The 7810-nt window shown below is 35.6% G+C and overlaps 1 long non-coding RNA gene and 1 pseudogene across 3 annotated transcripts; one reads left to right on the top strand and one right to left on the bottom strand.

Annotated features, from left to right (window-relative positions):
• Nucleotides 1–2052: 2052 nt before the first annotated feature.
• Nucleotides 2053–3908, top strand: LOC132847121 (uncharacterized; annotated as a pseudogene).
• Nucleotides 3302–7143, bottom strand: LOC132847122 (uncharacterized). 3 transcript variants are annotated; one of them, XR_009648601.1, is made up of 5 exons: nt 6664–7143; nt 6326–6550; nt 5997–6186; nt 3636–3814; nt 3302–3514 (listed from the first exon to the last, which is right to left on the bottom strand). It is a non-coding gene; the product is annotated as an uncharacterized LOC132847122 (long non-coding RNA). The 3 variants fall into 3 exon arrangements; XR_009648602.1 differs by having other exon boundaries at nt 6856–7143; XR_009648600.1 differs by having other exon boundaries at nt 3305–3514; nt 6326–7143.
• Between the last annotated feature and the right edge of the window lie 667 nt (nt 7144–7810).

Raw genomic sequence — 7810 nt, 5'->3', positions numbered from 1 at the left:
TTGTTTCTTTATAGAAATTGATGAGAATTGTTATTAGGACCTGATAAATAAAAACATAGAACTGAAGGTGGGTGTACTTGACTGTACAGAGGCTTTATTAAGAATTCTTTATGTACATATACAAAATAAAAGAATAACAATGTAATAAGATAGATTATATTAGAGTTGAGGAAATGGGAGATTTAAAATTGTGTTATGAGCTCAGGTATTTTTAACAACAATTTATCAATATACAATATATTGCCAAACTTTTTGGGACACCCCTCCAACTCATTGCACTCAGGTGTTCCAATCACTTCCATAACCACAAGTGTATAAACACAAGCATCTAGGCATGCAGACCTCTACAAACATTTGTGAAAGTATGGGTCGCTCTCAAGAGCTCAGTTGCCTATGGAGGCGCGGAATGCTTGTCCTATGTCATCTGGTCATGTCATGTTTTGTCGAGTCCTTGTCCCAATAAATTCAGTTTATTTTACGCTATCCTGCATTTCGTTTTTTTTATCCCCGCACTACGGTGGCCGGGAAGTGCAAAACAAATTAACAAATCCGAAAACACATTAACAAATCCCAAAACAAATTAACAAATCCCAAAACAAATTAACAAATCCCAAAACACATTAACAAATCTGAAAACAAATTAACAAATCCCAAAACAAATTAACAAATCCCAAAACACATTAACAAATCCCAAAACAAATTAACAAATCCCAAAACAAATTAACAAATCCCAAAACACATTAACAAATCTGAAAACAAATTAACAAATCCCAAAACACATTAACAAATCCCAAAACAAATTAACAAATCCCAAAACAAATTAACAAATCCCAAAACAAATTAACAAATCCGAAAACACATTAACAAATCCCAAAACACATTAACAAATCCCAAAACAAATTAACAAATCCGAAAACACATTAACAAAACCCAAAACAAATTAACAAATCCGAAAACACATTAACAAATCCCAAAACAAATTAACAAATCCCAAAACAAATTAACAAATCCCAAAACAAATTAACAAATCCCAAAACAAATTAACAAATCCCAAAACACATTAACAAATCTGAAAACAAATTAACAAATCTGAAAACAAATTAACAAATCCCAAAACACATTAACAAATCCCAAAACAAATTAACAAATCCCAAAACACATTAACAAGTCAGACAACCTGGAAGCGGTTGGTATAGTTTGTGAATGGAAACTTACCATCATTGGACGAGACACCTTTCATTCACCTTTATATCTTTAATGACAGGTGTCTTGTCCAATGATCGGTAAGTTTCCATTCACAAACTATACCTACCGCTTCCGGGTTGTCTGAATCGGTGCACGAAACACATTAACAAATCAGAAAACACATTAACAAATCAGAAAACACATTAACAAATCAGAAAACAAATTAACAAATCAGAAAACACATTAACAAATCAGAAAACACAACGACATTTCAGACAACCCGGAAGCGGTTGGTATAGTTTGTGATTGGATTGTCACCTGTCACTCAAGGTATACAGGAAGTACAACGGTCTGCCGCAAGGAAAAGTTGGAATGTGTCTGTAAAGTCCTTACTGTGGATTCAAATTCGATGTTTTGGCAAATTTCTGCAGTTCCTGTGGAAAAAATCTTCAGGTTTTACAAGAGACACAGCAGAAATCCATTCAGCCGAAGCCAACGGATGTCACAGGTATTACCTTAGGTTCGCTAGCTATAACAGAGCTAGAACTTATTTTCTATTTCCAGTAGCTGTGTGTATAATGAATATAAAGAGTTAGTTTGTGATCAGTGATGACTTTTAAACTCGCCCATAGGTAAAGGCACGGACTCAACACCTGTACTATCAACTTTAAGTCAGTTTTTGGAATATAGAAAACTGAAAGCTGGGGAAAGAACCAACTTTCCTTTGGGCAAGAAATGTGTAAGCAGAAAGGAGGAGAAGAAAGTCCAGGTCAATGATCATATTTAAGTGGCTGTTTAGCGATGGTTTGTGAATGGCACATTTGTTATAGTGATGTTGTTGGTACTCTTTTCTTTACAGGTTGTCACTACAGAATGGCTGCATAAAACCACAATGAGGGAAAACGATCCCGTTATTCACAAATCCACTTGTAAATGCAAGTGAAACCCTCATTATGGCTGAAAAAATATTGAAAGACTTCAATAAAGACATGGAGGAAGGACCCTATGTACTTCTGTACCCAGATAGCTCAGAGGTCATTAATGTTCCTGGGACATCGAGGCCCTTTACACTGAAGGACTATAAAACAGAAATTGGAAAACCTTATGCAAGGATAAATTTGTTTCTTTGCAGAAGGAAGGACATTGGAGGTTAGTTTGCCATATTTAAAGTATTGTTTATGTTTAGGGTAATAACATGGTTTGTTCTGTGTCTAGGAGAACAGGAAGTCAGTTCAGAATCAGACACAGAAGTTATCATAAGGACACAAAATCCTGAGAGATCTAACCTGGCTGACACACTGGTAATGTCAATAAATCCAATTTATTTTCAATTGTTGAAAAATGTCTGTATAAACTGATTATATTTTTTTCTTTCAGCCTTTGCATACAAGCACATCTGAAAAAAGTATGGATAATAAAATGTAAGATCTTTTTAATCTTGTCATGGTTCATGCTCACTATAAAAGCAGAACAAATAAATACTTTCAAATCTTAAATGTCTGATTACATCTGCGTCTGTTTTTTGTCTGTAGTGATTGTGCTCCAGGAAGTGAAGTGCAGGTTAGTTTTAATAGTGGTTTAAGTACATTAATCTGACTAACATGCCATATCTAACATGATCTCTGGATACTACTGCCATGCATACCATGTCGTTTTCTAAATATAATATTTGTTGATAAAGTCTGATTTCTGTTTTAAGCTTATACTCTCAGATACAGAGGATGACCAACCAAGTACTTCAGATCATGTTACAGCAGAAAACCACTGTTACAGGTTTGTTTGGTTCACTAAATATTTTCTTTATGTACTTAAATAGAATTTGCATGGTTATGTATTTGTTCCTGCTGCCTGCTTATTGGTAGAGAATACATGGACATTTATGCACCTGTGATTACTGAAGAGGATGATGAGTTTGAAACTACAGCACACTGTCTTGACGTCCCAGAACCAATAGAGTAAGCTGCAAAAGTATGTTTAATGGAAAATATAAAATACTGATTACATTGTTTTAAAACTCACTGTTTTCACACTTTAGGGAACAAAGCAGTTTAACAGCTCCTGACATTATTGCAAATCTGGCTCTTGCCATTGATCAAAAAAGTGTCAGCAGATTCAACATTATGAGATCCAATGTGTGGGATGGGGCAGTCAGAGGATTTAAACGTGTCTAATACTCGGAATTCAATGACATGTTTGTGAAGTTCTCTGATGACGCTGGCACACTTGAAGAGGGCCTTGATACAGGTGGACCAAGGCGAGAACTTCTCACTTTGCTGATGAGTTCCCTGCAGTATCGACCCATTTTGATGGACCTCCCAGTAGTCGCTACCTGGTTTACAATTCAGTTGGTATGTACTTTAACATAAAAAGTTGTTTGCTTTAGAAGCAGAAACCGGTTACTGAAAAGTTATGTGTAACAAACTCATTTTTGGTATTTGCTGTGGCTTTACCTTTGACAGCTGTTAGGGAGGATGAGTATTTTTTGGCAGGAAAAATGATTGCTGTGTCGATAGTGCATGGAGGACCAGGGCCCCATTTTCTTTCAAAAGACCTGGTAAACCACATTGTAGACCATCCCTCATTCAGTGCCACTTTGAAAGATGTCTCAGATGAGGGTATAGTGAAAGTGCTGGAAGAGGTATGGAAATAGACATAACTCAGAGGATTAGTAGGAAGGTTACTAAACTATTTATTTAAGAAATTTTAGGATTGTCAGTAACAAGTGTAAGAACCTTTCCTAAGTATTTAATGAAAGTTTAATTATTTAACTTAAATATTCAAAAAAGAATAATTTGTTAACCAAATCACTTTTGTTGATTATCTTCTCAGATTCAGAATGCAGCTACTTTGGAGTCACTACAAGATGTTATTTTTAAAAATAGCACCCTGCTCCAGACTGCTGGGTGTTTTCGACATGTGTCGAACATTAAAGAAAAACATACCATTCTTGAAGAATATGTCAGGTGGTATGTTCATTCATTTTCTACCGCTTATCCAAACTACCTCGGGTCATGGGGAGCCTGTGCATCATTGGGCATCAAGGCAGGATACACCCTGGACGGAGCACCAACCCATCGCAGGGCACACACACACACTCTAAACACAATTTTCCCAGAGATGGCAATCAACCTACCATGCATGTCTTTGGACCAGGGGAGGAAACTGGAGGAAACCGAAACCCCGAGGCACGGGGAGAACATGCAAACTCCACACACACAAGGTGGAGGCGGGAATCGAACCCCGACCGTGGTGGTGTGAGGCGAACATGCTAACCACTAAGCCACCGTGCCCCCCTCAGGTGGTATGTGATTGACAGAAACCATACTCTTATTAAAAGTTAATCACCACAAAATATATACCTACCACTATATGTTTGGTTTTAAGATATATATTTAATTATACATATTTAATTATTAAATTGTCCTGTTTTTCACAGCTTTTCACTAAACAATTAACTGTTTATTATATATATATTATATATATATATATATATATATATATATATATATATATATAATATATATATATACGTACAAACACGTGTGTGTGTGTGTGTACATATATATATATATATATATATATATATATATATATATATATATATATATATATATATATATACATACAATACCTGTTACAAGCCTGTTAATAAGACAACCTAAATTCTGACTGCTTTGACAGATTTAAAGATGGACTTGCCACTCTAAACTTTCTGACAGCACTTCAGAACCATCAAAGTGTTTTGGCTCCTTTCCTTTCCCACACTGAGAAGAAGCTGACCCAGAAGGTAGCAACCAGAGGCAAAAAGAATCCAAGACACTTTGCTTTTGGTCAGACTATCTCCTCGACTGTGAAGGTTTGTTATTTGTGCTTAAAAATAGATATTCTGGGTTTTTTTTTGGTGAACTGGTGAAATCTTTAAACCAATAAAAAAATCAGAACACAATTTTTGGGTAAATAACTTCTTTAATGAAAAACCTGAGTCTTGTTTTTTTGTTTGTTTTTTTAGAACATCAGACTGAAGTGTCATTGAAGAACGTACTTATCGTTTCTACCGGCCTGACTTCACTTCCTCCTGCTGGAATTACACCACGTCCTTGCATTGTGTTTCTGGCCAGTTCACCCTTCCCAATGGCAAATACATGTGCAAACACCATCAAGTTACCACACTTGGACACCTACAGTCTTTTTCAGGCTCAAATGGATTTTAGAATCCAGAACTCTCCAGGTTTTGGATGTATTTAAATAGCCATAATTGAAAATGTTGAATTTTAATGGCATCAATTTCACATCCTGAGTATCATGGACATGAGCCAAAAATAATACATGCGATAAAAATCTAACAAAAAAAGAAAAAAATAGTCCGATTTTAAAACAATAGTTTTTTCCCCCAAAATACTGCTGAAGTTTGCTTTAGTTAATTATTATCATTTTTTTTACTCAGTTTATATTCATGCTTTAGTTTTTATCCTCATTTCCAAGTCTGTTTTTGCTTATTAGAATTATGAAGAGACTCATGCAGGCCATGGGCAAGTTAAAAGTTTCTCTTGCTCTTCTGATTCTAACCTGACAGCTCCTTTGTAGACAGTCAATTAGTTTTAATAACGTGTTGAGAATTTGTAAGTCTTTGTTTTTAATTATGATACACGTTTGTCATGTTTTTATTACCACAATATTCATGATGTGAAATTGACACCATACAGTGTTTTTTCTTAGTTGTCCTTAGGTTGTACTCTGGTTCCTGTATGTTTGTTATTATTATTATTATTTTTTTTTTTTAAGAAAATTGATGTTCAAAGACCAGTTGTTACCTTTGATGTGAAATAAAGTTGTAATGCTTCGTCACAGTTCTCTGGCCACTGTAATCGAGTATGTTGCATTGCAAACTCTAGATATTCCCGAATGTTTTTATCGCCACATAACTGAGGTGTCAGCCTGGATTCAGGAAAAGCAGATAACATGATTTCCTCAACTGCAAAGCCACAGTCCCTTGATCCTGACCTGCAAAAAGATAGATTTCTGTGAAAATGTATTTAGCAGATACATTTATAAAATATAACCGTTGTAGTTTTGTATTTTAAACAACCTTTTATAATTAGATTAATTATGAAATGCAGTTTTACAGATATGATTTGCTGACCTGTGTGGTAGATGATAGAGTTCACTTGGTATACCTCCAGGACACATTGCAAGTCTGGAGGGCCTAATCCTGTGCTTATTCCAGAGTTCTACAAATTCATCCAGAACACAATGCTCTTGCAGAACATTTTGGAAGCAGAACTGAAGCAGGCACTGGTGTTCGATGCTACCATTGAAGTGACCTTCATTCCTGAGATCCCCAAACAGTTCTATCCAGAACTGAGCCCTACAACAAACGACCAAATACAAAAATCACATCATACAATAATTTATTCTTATGTAATTTTGTGTGACAATTTAATTTAAATAAATGTCATAATGCATAACTATTACACTAACCACTAAGGCATCAAACAAACTAAATTTTCAGTCTTGGAAAAAAGCTTAAGAATATGAAGTCAACACAAAGCTTAATTTTCTAAAGCTGGACCACCAAGATTCAATGCGCTGATTGCTAACTGATGTACCATACATATGGCTTCTTGAGCCAGCATAGTAGTCTGTATGGTGATGACGGAGGGTGCACTGTACCGCTGCCAATATACCATTTTCTGTTCCACAGTCCATTCGTAGTCTCATAGGAGTAACACCAATGTGTTGTACACAAGTAATGAAGTTGTGTGCAATTACGGCAGGATCATTGTTAGTTGGCCCACAATTAAGCCACAGGACACGTCTCGAAAAACTGTCAATGCATCCTTATAAAGCGAAACCAAATGGCTTTAGTTTATCATAACCATCCACATGCCACAGATAGTTTGATCCCATGGAATGATAAGTACGTCGAACAAATCTACGACGTCTCCTTTGCTCTGTCTGAAATGTCGTTGTGTTTTCTGATTTGTTAATGTGTTTTCTGATTTGTTAATGTGTTTCGTGCACCGATTCAGACAACCCGGAAGCGGTAGGTATAGTTTGTGAATGGAAACTTATTGATTATTGGACAAGACACCTGTCATTAAAGATACACAGGTGAATGAAAGGTGTCTCGTCCGATGATGGTAAGTTTCCATTCACAAACTATACCAACCGCTTCCAGGTTGTCTGACTTGTTAATGTGTTTTCGGATTTGTTAATGTGTTTTCGGATTTGTTAATTTGTTTTGGGATTTGTTAATGTGTTTTCGGATTTGTTAATTTGTTTTGGGATTTGTTAATGTGTTTTCGGATTTGTTAATTTGTTTTCAGATTTGTTAATGTTTTTTGGGATTTGTTAATTTGTTTTGGGATTTGTTAATTTGTTTTGGGATTTGTTAATGTGTTTTGGGATTTGTTAATTTGTTTTGGGATTTGTGTGGTGTAAAGCACCTTGGCCCCTTATTTTCAGTGAAAGGAATTCTTAATGCTAGCATACCAAGACATTTTGGGCAATTTCATGCTCCCAACATTGTGGGAACAGTTTGGGGATGTCCCCTTCCTGTTCCAACATGGCTGTGAACCAGTGAACAAATCAAGGTCTATAAAGACATATATCATCAAGTTTGGTG

Source organism: Tachysurus vachellii, chromosome 6, assembly GCF_030014155.1.
Source record: "Tachysurus vachellii isolate PV-2020 chromosome 6, HZAU_Pvac_v1, whole genome shotgun sequence".
Classification (NCBI taxonomy): Eukaryota; Metazoa; Chordata; class Actinopteri; order Siluriformes; family Bagridae; genus Tachysurus; species Tachysurus vachellii.
The sequence above is the reverse complement of the archived record's forward strand: the minus strand, read 5'-3'. Positions and strand labels throughout refer to the sequence as shown.